Source organism: Varanus komodoensis, unplaced genomic scaffold (assembly GCF_004798865.1).
Source record: "Varanus komodoensis strain SLA01 unplaced genomic scaffold, ASM479886v1 scaffold14_1, whole genome shotgun sequence".
In the NCBI taxonomy this organism is placed as follows: Eukaryota; Metazoa; Chordata; class Lepidosauria; order Squamata; family Varanidae; genus Varanus; species Varanus komodoensis.
In genome coordinates, this window is record NW_025335438.1 from 22588367 (window position 1) to 22603445 (window position 15079).

Here is a 15079-nt window from a genome sequence, read left to right on the forward strand (position 1 = left end):
GAACTACTATGGTACACTCTGGGCAGTTTTGCACAACATAGGAAGCCATGGTGAAATCTTACTGTTGGGTGTATTGTTTTATCTATTATTGTTATGTCAGATGTAGTGCTATGTTTGTGATGTGAGCCACCCACTGAGCCCTCAGGCTATGGGGCAGCATACAAATGGAACAAACAAACCAATAAATACAGTGTTGTTCAGACTCAGTTCTAAGAATCAACAGGCTTTTCTGAGGTTCCTACATCTCACTGCAGCTTCTTCAGTTGTCTGGAGCTAGGACTGCCATTTTACCATTGTTGGTATGGAAATTCCATGGGGTGAACTGGCAGGAGCAGCTGTTGAAGTGGCCACTTTTAGCCTTTGCCCTTTATTGCTTCCAGCTTCCTGGCAATAAATGTATGATTGCTGAGCAATGTGTCCATTTCCCTGTTTGTGTTTGGAAACTGGGAGATAGCAGGAAAATGCATGGAAGAAGAGGGGAACAATGGCAAAATTGCTTGTGTTCATTAAGAAAATCTCTGTAGTTAGGAAGCTCCACTGAGGTACAGGTATGTTTGGGAGAGGAAGGCAGAACCTGCCTCAGACCACAGTGGACCAATGGGAAAGGGTAGAGAAAGAATGGAATTCACTTGCATGGTGCATCCAGAATGCATGGTGAGTCAAGGAGGATGGAGCATGGAAACTGCATTGCCTGTGGTAACCACATGACCATACGACCAGTAAGTTCAAGCAAAAATCTACATGCTAAGGAAACAGTGTAGGGTTGCTTGCCATGATGTATAGAACCCACCATCAATGTAAGACTACTCTTGAAAACCACTTGGAAACCTTGTATAGAATGCTGCTGTTAAAATCTTGACCAGGACGGACTTCCGGTTTGGCATCGGAGCAATACAGACGTGATTAATGAACCTCCATTATCACGCTGGTAACTGCCCGGTGGTGGGACGTGGGGGTTCAATCTAAGCCCTGTCTGGGCTAAGATAGATTACTTGGTGAATCTCCTAGATGATGTGGAATGGCAATTCCACATTCACTGGGAGGAAATCAAGCTTTTCTCAGCTGGGTAGCACAGGAGGGAGGAAGCCCTCTACAAGCTCTCGACATATCGGTTTTTTTAATTTAGCTTTAGCTATTATAAGCGCATCGGATTAATTGGGAATTATTTTTGTTTCTTTTTTTGTAATGATACCCGTGGAATAAACTGCATTCCTTGTTAATTGGTACAAAGGAAAAAGAAAAAGCCCTTCAGATGGAGGAGGAAAGGAATCTCTCCCCCCCTCAACGGAGTTGAAAAGCGGCGAATTACATAAGAACAGAGAGCTCTTTGTAAGTAAGGAAAAGATTTATCTTTCTTAATCTCTCCAAGGGTGAAAAATTAACATAAATATTTTACTGTGGAATTGAATGATAGAAGATTTCTTCTTGTATACGTCTACGTTGGACTATTGCCAAGAACTAATGGCCATCTTTCTCTTTGTTCCTGGAACCTTTGGACACCTGCCAAATCTTGGTAATTACTGCTACTATGGAAGAAATACAGAAGACACTCTTGGCAATACAGACTTCTTTAACAGCTGTGCAACTATCTCAGCAGGCGATAATAATAAAGATTGTTTTAGAGCGACTTGATGGTTTTTTTCATTGAACAAAAAAGTGGCTTTGATAAATTAGACACTTCTGTTAATCAGGCTTTGGGCAAGAGATTTGTACCTGAACAGAATATGCAAAGTATCCAGCAAGCAGAAGGAAAATCTGAAACTGGAAAATGTAATGGGAAAATTAACTCAACTAGTGAACTCAATAAGTAAATCTTTATGGGATCTGCGTGTTATGCTGGAGAAGGGAAAGATAATTTGGTTACAACTCAAGACACATGATTTATTGCAGACACCACGATATCTTAATGTAATACAATCAGTGAATTTAAAAAGCAAGCTTTCATGGGATCTGTGTGTTATGTTAGAGAAGGAGAAATTAGCTAATCACTTAAGAAAGGTTTTGTTTATGTGGCTGCAACTGAAGACTCCATTACAGATATTACGATGTTTTAATGAAAAAAAACCCCAGAAAGTTCTGGTAGAGGGGTAAAGAAAAAGAAAAAATAAATATGGCAGAGGTGCAAAGGGAAGATAAGGGAACTGTCTTTCTTTTTATTCCAAAAAGGGGTGATTCATATAGGTTGATATGGTCACATGTGATGTAGGAAGGCTAAGCTATTATTGCTAGTGAAACATTAGTAACTTAGCTTAATGAAATTCTGTCTAAAAGGTATTATTGTTAAATGGATATTTCTGACTGTAACTGAAAATAAGAGAACTTATTATTTTAAAAAGCAATTATTTAAATGGGTTGGCAAGTTTTTACGTGATATGGGAAGGTTAAGTTATTGCTGTTGATGATATATGTTAAAGATTGTAAACAGCTGGGTTTTTATATGGAGTTAACCATATTTGATTGAATGCTGTTTAAGTTAGATGAAACATTAGCAATTTAGTTTAAAGAAAATTGTTTTAAAAGATATTATAAGTATTAGTTACCACCAAGTAGAGTAGTTAAGATAATTGTAGAGATGTTAAATGGATATTTTTGATGTTACTTGTAATTGTGGTAGTGAGGAAGTTATTATTAGAAAATTGAAAAGATCTTGAATTCTCCAGAAATGTTTAGATTGAACTTATCACTGAAGAAGAAAGAAGACGTTGCAATCTTATTTAACTTGGAGATGCTTCCCTTTGACATTGGTCAAGAGAAACAGGATTTTGCAAGAAATGATGAGACTGATTTCACTGATGAAGAAGAGGAAAATAGTGACTTCTATCAAATCTGGAATTACTTTTTTTTTTTTTGGCTGGACAAACGGGACTTGGTTCTGATCTAAAGATGTTTTCAAGTTATTATAAATGGATTTTAGTATGATCATAGAATGTTAAAAGATATGTAGTAGGGGGTTGACCCAGTAAATCCAGTAAATCCAGTGTGTGCGACGATTGATGTTTGTAGTTTTAGTTTTAAAATTTTAATAAATTTCTTATTAATAGTGACAAGATTTGTGTCATGCTCCTCTTCTTGTACTAGTTGCAGTGGCTGCAGCTAGATTTCTGAGTAAAAGTCAATGTGTTGTTCATCACCTTCAGATTCATAAACAGCTTGAAAGCAAGCTACCACCTGGAACATCTTCTCCCATGTGAATTCACCCCAAATGCAGCCTTCTTGTGTGTGCTGTTGCCTTTGGAGGTCTGACTGGTGTTGACACATGAAGAGACTTTTCCTGCATCAGCAAGATGTGGAATGGACTTCTGCAATATTTTTCATTATTTTCTATTCCTGTGTTCCGCTGGTAGCTGAAGAGATTTTTTTCTTCAACATTTCTTCAATACTCTTGCTCTTTGTGTTAGCATATGGAAGTTCTGGCCCAAGAAATACCTTTAATGGTGATTTTACTTTGGAAATGTGTTAATCTTCACTTAGTTGAATGGATGAACTGTTCATTTTTCCTCTGTTTTTATTATATCTTATTAGTCCCTTTGAAAATCCCTAGTAGAGGGGCAAATTGAGACAGATATTTTAGTATAGACAAACAAGTACCAGTATGCAAATGAATATATACATATTTATTTATTTATTAAATGCATATAAAGCTGCCCATCAGCATCATGGTCTCTGGGCTGCCATTATAAGAAGTGTCAACAGCAACATTAAATAAAATGATACAGTTTAAATATTGCAATAATTAACAAGATAAAGCACAATATATAAAAATCAGATAAAACATAAATCAATAAATTAAAACCAGTGCCAGTATACCCATACCTTTCCATAAAAACTATATGGGAAGCTACACAATCAACCAAATTGTGTCAGGAATTTTTACTTCAGAAAGAGGAAGAGGCTTCACAGTTATGATCATGAGCAAGTATCCCTTCCATGAGATGTATTCCATGCTCTTTCTCCAATCCTCCTTAACATGTTGATACATCGCTCGGCATTCTGCCCATTCTACTACAAATTGACTGGTCTATTCTGCTTACTAAGAGAAATTACACTGAGAGTAAGAGACAATTTGCACATCAGATTTCTTTCAGAAGGGACAGCTCACAATCACTGGAGCAATACCAGTGGTCTCCATGTAAGCAGGCAGTTTATAGTGAAGGAATTTCACAAAGACATTTGGAGGATTATAGAAAAGAAGCACTTCATTTACATGGCTTGCTAGAGAAGTCTGAGAGGCTCATGGCACAAGAGATATGAACAGAAATATTGTATGCATTGTGCCTTTTTGGGGGAGTTGCTGGACTGCATGGGCTAGTCTTACCCATCTCCTGCTGCTATTGCTCGTGTGGAGGAATGCTTCCTGATACCTGCATGTTCTGACAGCATGGGGAAGTGCTGTCTATGCATACTGATGCATAACTGTAGAGGGCCTCCCTGCGAGGAAGGGTTCTGATTGAGCCAAAATCCCCTCTCTGTTAACAAACACATTCCATTAATTAAACATGGCATTCCGGTCTCTTTATAGCTCCCCATCTCTGTCCTTCCTAGAAACCCGTTCCGTTTCTCCCACCCCTGCAGCATCTCATATCTTCCTTCCTTCAGCCACTTTAAAATTTACCTTTTCTTTCCTTTCCTTACCACCCTTTCTAGAACATAGGCCCTTTCTCTTTCCAAAGGTTTCCCTCCACATGAAACAGGGCAATATAGATTATGCCCTCACAACCTGGTGTCAGAGGCAGTCTGATGGAACTTTTGAGAATCTATGCACTATGAGAATCTGCACTTCAGTGCAGTATGTGACTGGGCTTGGTGAAAGAATGCCACATCATTTGGAGTTTTCATTATTGTAGCATACACCCTAATCAGAATTCAGGTCTGAACATCATTTTCAGGATACTCTCTGCCATACTTTTTTTTTTTATTGAAATCATTCTTCTTGAGATGGTTGAAAGCCAGGAATGTGTTATAAATAATGTTTCATGGCCCACCTATCAAGAACTTGCATCAGGGACCAAAAAGGATCAGTCAAAGTCCTAAAAGTATACTCTACCCAATCTATAGAAACAACATCTGAAGCATGCTTTTCTTCTATATTGTTCTGACCCATAGATTCTACTCAGTATATCCATTTGAGACAAGTAAGGAAAACTTGCATTTCCGTTTAAATTTTACTCTTTGCCAAAATACAGAGTGATGCCTTGGCTGCTTTGGCAATGCTCCCAGTGAAGTTCAATTCATGGTTTAGAGTTGCTATGGATTTAAAGGATAGGCCAGTAGATTTTGAAGCTGCAGCTGGGGAATTTATATTGATCAGTTCCAAATGAGCAATTCTGAAAAGAAAATACAACAACAACAACCTTCTACTGTACATAATTAACATGATACCACCACACAGCTTTTCTCTTGTAGTTTCTTGGCATGTAGCCTCCTAGCATATATGGCTTTTGGCGGCTTTTACATTTAATTTGCATGTGAAATATAACATCTGCCTTGAACTATTAATTAGCTATAAGTCCTTTATGAAATAAGCCAATACAGAAAGTTTGATTGAGTTCTGTTAATTTATTATCCCTCTGATGTTTATTTAGTATAGTTGTAATGTTTCAGTAGTGCGCAGCATTTTTTGTTTGATGCATTTGCCAAGACTTAGTTCTATACCTGCATGTGGTCTCACATTAGAATAACCAGGTCTATAAGTCTGATTAGAATTCTGCACATTATGCCCATTTTCCAACAGAGTTCAAGTAACGCACTAATCAGACATTCTCTCCTGCTGCTGGTCATGCAGAATTCAGCACCATTGGTACTAAGTGGCCAAATTCTAGAATCTCTCTACCAGTATTCCAGAAATTCTTGCTGTGATTATTCTAAAGATATCCTTGCTGAAACTTTTGACAAGAATCGTAACATAATGTTCAATATGCTGATTGAACAGAAAATGATATGGATTGCTTCAGTCTGAAGATATACCCCAGGGTGAAATTCAACATGCATCCTACTTAGAACAGACCCATTGCAATGAATGAGACTTCAGTTTGTCCCAACTATGGTAAGTGTCAAGGTGGTAGCCAACATATAAACAACCCACACGTTCAGGAGCAATAAAACTAGAGTCCTTTACTGCTACTTGTCTACGAAATTTACAACTCAATAGACAAGCTCTTCTGCTGAGGTCTTTGGAATGCAGCCGTTAATCCTCTAGTGGTGTCTCTCCCTGAGTCCACGTGGGACTAGCTCTCTTGGTCATGCCTTTCTTCCCTCTGATGTAACAAGCTCTGCCTTTGCTCATATCTTCTTAGAATTCTGTGATTGGTTGCTAGAGAAAAGTCTATTACGCCCCCTGCATCTCCTGTGTCATGTTCGGGAAGTTCAGTGTCAGTGGGAGGAGGAACAGCCTGCTTTGACCCCTCCTGAGTAGAACTAGCGGTGTCTTTTCCCTCAGGGCTCTCTTGCTTTGATGTGGGCTCAGGTGTTTGCTCAATGGGCACGGAGTCAGGGGGAAGTGCAGCTATCTGCTCAGCCACCCCCAAGCTAGGTTTCAGGGTTGGCTTTTGGATTCAGGGTCCCAAGCACAAGACCTCCTCGTGAGGTGCTGTCTCTGTCGGGGCTTCAGGTACAACAGTAAGTTCCATTTCATTGGGTCTACTCTAAAGAGGACTTTTGTTGGATTTTACTCTATTTCCTCAAAATTCTTTTTTTATCAAAGAATTTTAAGATAAAAATAAAAAACCAACAAAAATCATAAAGTTTCATTCCTAAAATTTCAAGAAATAATAGCTAATATTTCAAGAAAAAAATCAGTTCACTGCATATGTTTTCAGCTTGCTGCTATTCAGCCATTTCCCTGAACAGCAAAACCAGGTTGTATTATGAAGTATACATATGCCTTGCTCAAAGGATATTCACTTCCTGAATTTTGCATTCTGACAGGCAGCAGGGAGTCATTCCACTCACCTTAGAGGTAGGTGACACAGGATAACATATGCAATCATTTTATTTTATTTTATTTATTTATTTAAAACATTTCTATGCCGCCCCCATTGCAACAAAGCCTCGGGGCAGCTCACAACATCCATAAAATAAACATAAAAATACAATCAATAATTTAAAAACTGGTACCATCTCGGCTATATATTAAAATCTATAAATACAATAATAATAAATTAACAGTTAAAATAAGTTTTAAATAAAAAGGTCTTCACCTGGTGCCGAAAAGTAAATAATGATGGCGCCAGGCGGTCCTCTCTGGGGAGCACATTCCATAGCTGGGGCGCCACCGCAGAAAAGGCCCTCCTCTGGGTACTCACCCTCCTAATATCCTTCACGGGGGGTTCCCGGAGAAGGGCATCTGCTGCCAAATGTAAGGGGGTGGGCGGGCATATATGGATGCAGACGTTCCTTTAGATAACCAGGTCCCAAGCTGTTAAGGGCTTTATAGGGCATAAGCAACACCTTGAATTGGGCCCAGACTTCAATAGGGAGCCAGTGACGCTGACGGAGAACTGGGGTTATATGAGAACAACGACCAGTCCCCGTCAACAACCTGGCAGCTCTATTTTGCACAATTGCAGTATCCGGACCATCTTCAAGGGTAGCCCCATGTAAAGTGCATTACAGAAATCTAGTTGGGAAGTTACCAACACATGGGTCACTGTCGCCAGGCAGTCATTCTCCAGATAGGGACGCAGCTGATAGATGACATGTCTGTATGCAGATCAGCTGGGCTGGAACTAGCCTTCCCTCACTAGCTTTCTTTGGATTTTTGTGGCACCCCCTTTCAAGATGGCAGGGTAATTATAAATGTTCACTTCAGCGCTGAGTAGAACCTTAAAAACATGTTTATTGGCTGTACAACACAGGGTCTTTCTCTGAACTAGAGAAAATGGGAATGTTTGTCCAGGTGTTGTGATACCAAACATTAAATCTCACAGGGAAGTCTGGGAAAGGAATTTACCAATATAATCACTGATGACCACCCCAAAAAAAACTTTGTGGGGAAAAGAATGTCCCTGGATTTGTCTTTCAGGGCTGGGGTAGCTGGGGATAATGAAGATGAAGAAGAGCTGCTATGTTTTCCTGCAGATCACATGTGCCAATGCTAATGAAATTCTTGACCTATTGACCTGTATGATCCACCTCACCTATGAACTTTGGCACAAATGTTGCTGCCACCAGAAGTAATATACCTAACTGAACCTATTTCCCACTCAGCTGCTTGGTGCTATCAGTTTTGTATATAGTGTTTACATGGGACATTCTTGATATTATGATGACTGGGATGGGGGCAACATCTAGTTCTAGGGCCTCCTGCAGCCTAATTTCACATGGCCTTAGCCTTATTCAAAAGCTTTCTACATGCGATCAGTGCAGACCTCTGGCAAGGCAATACATCACTTTCCTGGCAGCTTGGTGTATGGGAAGGAAAAGGGAAAATGGTTGGCAGAGAGAGGGAACAGGAATGTCAGAAAGAGAAGAGGCGAGGTATCCACTGACTTTTTTCTCTGGCTCAATCCACCATTGGCATTGGTCCCATTCTTTGCTGATATGTAGCCCCCAACAGATTACCCACAAGGACTAGTCTCCTAAGTCTATGATGGCTGCATTGTTACATTTTGTTTCAGTGACTGAAAGATTGAAGAGGTTAATAGCATAGGAGGAAAATGTGCATAACTCCATTCTTGAGCCAGGTAGAGCTACTTGTAAATATGGTATGGTGACAGGGTAGCTGTTAATGTTTACATTAAGAAAGGAATGAGGCCAAGTTTCAGTCATTTATATGAGAAGGTAGTATCAAAACTAATACCATCTGATAGGAGAACATTTCAAAGATGCCTATTGGTCCTGAGTTTGAATACAGTTTGGATTTGCCACACCAGAAATGATTTGCTATAGGGTTCTACCAGCAGCAAATATAAGGAACTTCTGAGACTCATCAGAGGGTGGGGTTGGGAGGTCTGCCTAAAGTGAAGGAGGTACATCGGTGGGAGAGTATCACCAGAGTGCAGCATCAGAATGTTTTCGGGACAGACTGAGAAAGACAGCAGCACAACAGCAACTCGACTGAGAAATGGAGCTGGAGATAAGGTTGAAGAAGGCTAGTGAGCACAGAGAGAGATGATTCAAAAGCATCATCCAGGAAATGCTGTGGCCTGGGTGCTAGTTTGTGGAGGTCTTGAGGACAAAAGTGCTGCTGAACTCAAGATTTCAAGTGAAGTCTGCTAAGAGATCATTAAAGGTTCCCAGTGGAAGTCAGCCTTGTTTAGAATAAGAAGCCATTATGACCAGGGCAGTTAACTGGATTAGAGCCTGACAGGGAGCCTGCTTGTTTGGTGAGGGTTAGGGATTGCAGCTGAAAGGCACCCACTTTGGTGGTAACAGAGCAATACAGAAGTCCTGTTTTTACATTAACAACATGGCAACCTTCCTTTTAAAATAGCAACACTCATAAATAATAAGGATTCTGGTTTTATTCTTTTTCAAACACAATATACATTGCTTATTCCACCAGCAACATTCATCTGTTTGTCTCATGCCTGATGAAATAATGCCTTATATAATGGCATCAATGCAAGTGAGGGGAAGGGTTGCTCAGTAACAGCTGGTTGCAGTAGCACAAGTGGGAAGGACCATTCCTCCACACAGTCACACCAAGAAAGTGGAGTCACTGCATGAATCGGAAATCAGTGACATTAATATACCAGCACTGAGGATGTTTGTCCTTTTCTCACTGACTGGAAGAACTTGTGCTCTGTTGTTAGCAGCAGTACTTCCAACCATGCTGATATTTACATCTTACAGGTGAGCTCTGCCAACATAGGAGGGAGGCCTGAAAAACACACCAGTCTCCATGACCTCTAGCCTCTCCCCACTTGGCATAAGAAACTTGAGGAGCTCAGCCTACTTGACATAATTGTTCTGTGAATAGCTGAATTCACAAATATCGAAAATAGTTCATTTCACAAATAGTAGGGGGTTTTTTTGCATTCTGAACTTTTTTATTAGGTATCCTGCTGCAGGATTTTACTGCCTAAGTGTACTGTCTCTGGGGAAATATATTTAAAAATGTGCAGGTTGTTTGTGTTGATGATTTAGGAACTAAAGGAGGGCCCTGGGTAGGATATCTCAACAAGCATGCCATGTGGGAAATACAGAGAAGGTATTTCTTACTCCTATATTTCAGTCCACATACAGATGATTAATTCTACAGTTGCTCCAGCACATACAGCAACATACTGATATATGGGTGCCTTCCTTCAATTGCCAACTCTGAGAAAGGTGCAGAGGGTAGCACTAGGGGGAAGGCATTCTTGATGATGCACCTGCCACATCTCTGGAATAGCCTTCCCACTTGTGGTCAGGCTGATGCTGAATCTGTCATCTTTTTGGTGCCAGGTTAAGACAACTCTCTCTCCTGAGGGTTTTGAGGACTTACTTGGCCACCCAGGGGCTTGAGGGGGGGTCACCAGGTGCTTGCAGAGACACCCTTTTTGCCATTCTTTTTATTGTCTGTTTTTACCATGGGTTTTTCTTTGTTTTTCAGTGTTTTAAACCCTTTATTTTTCCTGATATTTTAATTCCATTTTATCATTTGTTTTTATGGATTGTGTAAACTGTCCAGACAGCTTTGGCTATGGGATCATATAGAAATAAAATAAATAAAAATGACCCCGAGTATTTCATTGTACATACATCTATGGTCTAGAAAGACAGAGACAGAGACTAAAGGCAAAGTCACAAATGCCTTTCCTCTTAAAAAGGTGAGTGGCCACAGACTTAATGTGGTGGCAAGATCCACTGAAATTAGCAAGACTTACTTTTGAGACAGGTATAGGATTGAATTGTGTCTGCCACAGAGCTTTTCTGGATCTTTCCTGTGAATCTCATTGCCAGGACCCCAGTGTGCAATTTCTGATGGCTGAATTGAGAATTCTGGTGCAGTGATGACTCCTAAGTTGCTACTAAATCCACCCACAACCTAAAAGCCATATTGCAGAAACAAATGAAACTAGGCTCTGGTATGATCTGATTTCCAAAGTAGGACTGATTTTTTAAAAATATATATTTCTGAAATGAAATGGTTTGCCATTCTTCCTTGTTTACAGGTCTTTACTCTGAATTCTCACAGATGGTTCTTTTGAAGGAGGATAAATGGTCATGATAAAACAAGTGCAATTGGATTTGCAGCTGTGAAACTTGGAACCATGCTTTCGTTATTTTTATCCTTTCCAAGCATCACATTTAGTAGGCAAAGTATTCATTTGGTCTGAAAGCTTCAGTGCAGCTCCAGGAGTACTGAGAGACAGTTCAGCACACTGTGAGAAGAATGATTGCAAAGCACTGTCAGGACCTTTATAGCTGAGTAATGATTTACCTCAGTGGCTAATGAACTATCAGAACAAGTTAACAGAGGTAATAACATGTGTTTTATATAGATGTCTTTCTATACATATGCATTTTGGGTATGTAATAATTTAGCATTATGTGTCCTAACTTTTCCTGTTGTAATGGAAGCTTGATGTAATCATGCTTTGACAGATACGTATATTCAGCTACTCCAACAAGGAGATAGTTCACCTAGTCCCAGGATGGACAATAACTTATTCAACCCAAACTTGTAGGTTGAAATAAAGAAAAGTATGTTAGGACTAAGGAAAAGTTCAAGACAAAATATTTGAAGGCCAAAATACTTGAAGCAAGGATAGAAGATGTGCTATCACTGCTATGAGTGTCGCCTTTCAGGTAAACCTAGTAATGGATATATTAACACCACTTCTTGAGTCTTCCATATCCCACTTCAGGCAGTATTAAATAGGACTTGTGGAGAGAAGATGGGGATTCATACCAGGTCTAACATAGTAGCCCTGCTTAGGCTGGGGTGCTGGCAAGACTGTTAACTTTCCTTGCAGACCCAGTGTCAAGAGGTAGCATGGATGGGCAGCTGCCAAGACCAGAGGCTCCAAAAGACCCATCCTTGGGCCTGCTGCAGCTACTGTCAGGGCACAAACTGCTACTGCTGCAGTAATAAGGATAAAATAACATAGCAAAACAGAAGTTTAAGACCAGACCATAATAGTATCTAAGATAGGCGCCATCACCAGCACAAAGAGCTAAAACATGCAGGGTTTGTTTGTTTGTTTGTTTTAATTGAATGGCTTAAAAGCCTGGAGGCTTTTTTTTTTTTTTTTTTTAAGAGAAAGAAAAAGGGGGTCTTCACCTGGCACCAAAGAAACCATAATTAGGCACTGGGGAGTTCACTCCACAAGTGGTCTGACAGCACTGAAAGGACCTTTCCTTTGTAGCCATCTGCCTTACCTCATTGGTGGGGACCTCTAGAGAAAAGTCTCCGAGTATTCCCTGGAAGGAGATTAACTGTCATGTAACTTGGCCCCAAACTATTTAGAGTTTTGTAAATTAATACCAGCACAGACTTTGGTATGCAAAGGGAGTGGCAAGCAGTGCAGATCATAAAGCAGTGACATAGTAGGATGTTCTTAGCTATTTGCTGCCCTATTTTGTCCTGTTGCACTTGTTGCTGCCCTATTTTTGATGAAGTGATGTTTCTGGATTGTTTTGAAAAGCATGTATAACACCTCGCAGCAATTCAAATATGAATTAAGGATAATTGCAGCTGGGCTATCTCTGTCCAGATAGGATTATTGTTGGTATATCAGACTAAGCTGATAATGCATTGTTTCAGTGTTCCCATATCACTCATCTGAGCAGAAAAACCACCCACTAACAGTACCAACAATTATCTGTAATGAATCTCAGTCTATCGGCTTTCATCCACCACACACAGGTACTATTTGGAAACACCCAGCAGCTTCACAAGAGTTGATAAAAAGGAGCAGTAGAGCTGAATACTACCTGCATATTGGTGACACTTAAGACCATATCTCTTAACAGCCTATTCCAGTTGTTTCATATAGGCATTGAACAGAAGGAGGGATAAGTAGAGACCCATGGCACCCCTGGGCATAACAGCACCTTAATTCCATAATTTTGGAATTAGCCTTCCAAGCAGAAGCAGAACCACTGTAATACAGTGCCTTCAGTTTCAACACAGATAATTGGTCCAGAGGAATACCATAGTTGGTAGCACTTGAAAACCATTAAGTTGTCCAAGAGAGTCAATAGCTTCGTAATCACTCTAGCCTCTCCCAGCAAAGATCATCCCATAGGACAACCAAGATGGTTTCTGTTCCAAAGCCAGGCCTGAAGTCCAATAGAAATTAATCCAGATAATCAATTTTATTAAAGAGTGCCTGGAGTTGGCTGGGATCCATCAACTCAAGTACCTTTCCCCAGAAGGAGCTATTAGCAACTGGCCTTCAATTGTTAATATCATGAGGGTCCATGGTAGGGGTTTCAGATGTGGCCTAATTACTGCTTTCTTTAAAGTGGTCAGCATCACTTCCTTTCTCAGGGATGAGTTGACATTCTTTTCAACCCAGCTGATAATCCCCTCCTCATTCGGTGCAATAAACCATGATGAGCACACAGATAGACAACCATAGTTGGCCAAGTACCTTTTTAGGATTCACAGGCCTCAACAAGTGTAATTAATCCAATAAAACTGATACAGATGGTGCTATGGACACATCTGCTAATGAAACTAAGTCATGACTATGCAAGCAACTTTATATTCAGACATGTCACAGCATGCTACAAAGGTTTCTACCTTCTCTTTCCCTGGATCAGATAGATCAGATCACACACATCATCTGGGAAGATGTAATGCTGATGGAAAAGAACTCCCACTTTACCGCAAAACAGATGTAATAGCGAGCTCTGTCCTGACTCGGACTGAATGTTTTTCCAGTCACAGTATAACCATTTCCCCATCTTATGCTTCATTGCTCAGGTATATACCAAGTGCCTGTCCAGGCTGTGCTCAGGGCAAGATGGTGCTTGGGAGTGGTTATGTCAACTGCCCTAGCCATCTGTACATTCCACAGAGTAACCAGAACTTTGACAGGACAACTAGCCAGGCAGAATAATCCCAAATCCCTGGGAACTGACCTTCTTACCAAAACTTTCAACATGTCCCTAAAATCAGCCCTTGCACCAGAGGATTGGAAATGGTGAATGTGACACCAAGAGATCCAAGGGAGATCCAGGAAATTACAGGCCAGTCAGCTTAACTGTGTTCTAGGTAATCTGTGTTCTAGGTAATTTTTCAACCTATTCATACATTATCTGGAATTGGGAGTAAAATACCCAATTTTGCTGATGGCACTAAAGCCAAAAGGGATTGTTAGGAACTCATACTTGACCTCTTCAAGCTGGGAGAATGGGCATCAAAATGGCAAATGCAGTTCAATATAAGCAAGTGCAAATTGATGCATGTTGGGGCAAAAAATCCCAACCTCATGTTGTACACTGATGGGATCCGAGCTAGCAGTAACTGAGCAAGACGGGGATCTTGGGGTAGTAGTGGACAGCTCAGTGAAAAAGCTGGCCCAGTGCTCAGTTGCTATGAAAAAAAGCAAACTCCATGCTAGGTGTAATTATGAATTATTATAATTTATTAATTCTATAAAATAGAAGTGCCAAAATCTTACTTCATTTATATAAATCCCTGGTGTGGCTGCACTTCCAATATTGTGTTTAGCTCTGGTCACCCTAACTGGCAAAGGACATTATTGAGCTGGAAAAAGTACAGAGGGCAACAAAAATTATCACAGGGCTGTAGCAGTTCCCATATGAGAAATGGCTACAACTGGAACTGTTCAGTTTAGAAAAAAGTGAGTAGGGGGAGACATGATAGAAGAATTTAAAATAATGCATAGTGTGGAGAAAGTGGATAACACTTGAACCCATGGTCATCCCATGAGGCAGATTTGTGAGAGGTTTAGGACAGATAAAAGGAAGTACTTCTTTACACAGTAGATAGTTAAACTGTGGAATTGATAGTTAAACTGTGGAATTTGTTGCAATTAGATGTGGTGAGGTCTACCAATCTGGATGGCTTTAGAAGGGAACTGGACAGATTCATGAGGGAGGAGGCTATTGGTGGCTACTAGCCTTGCTGGCTATTAGCTATGACCCTAACCCTAACCCTTACCAGAGTATGGGTTATGTC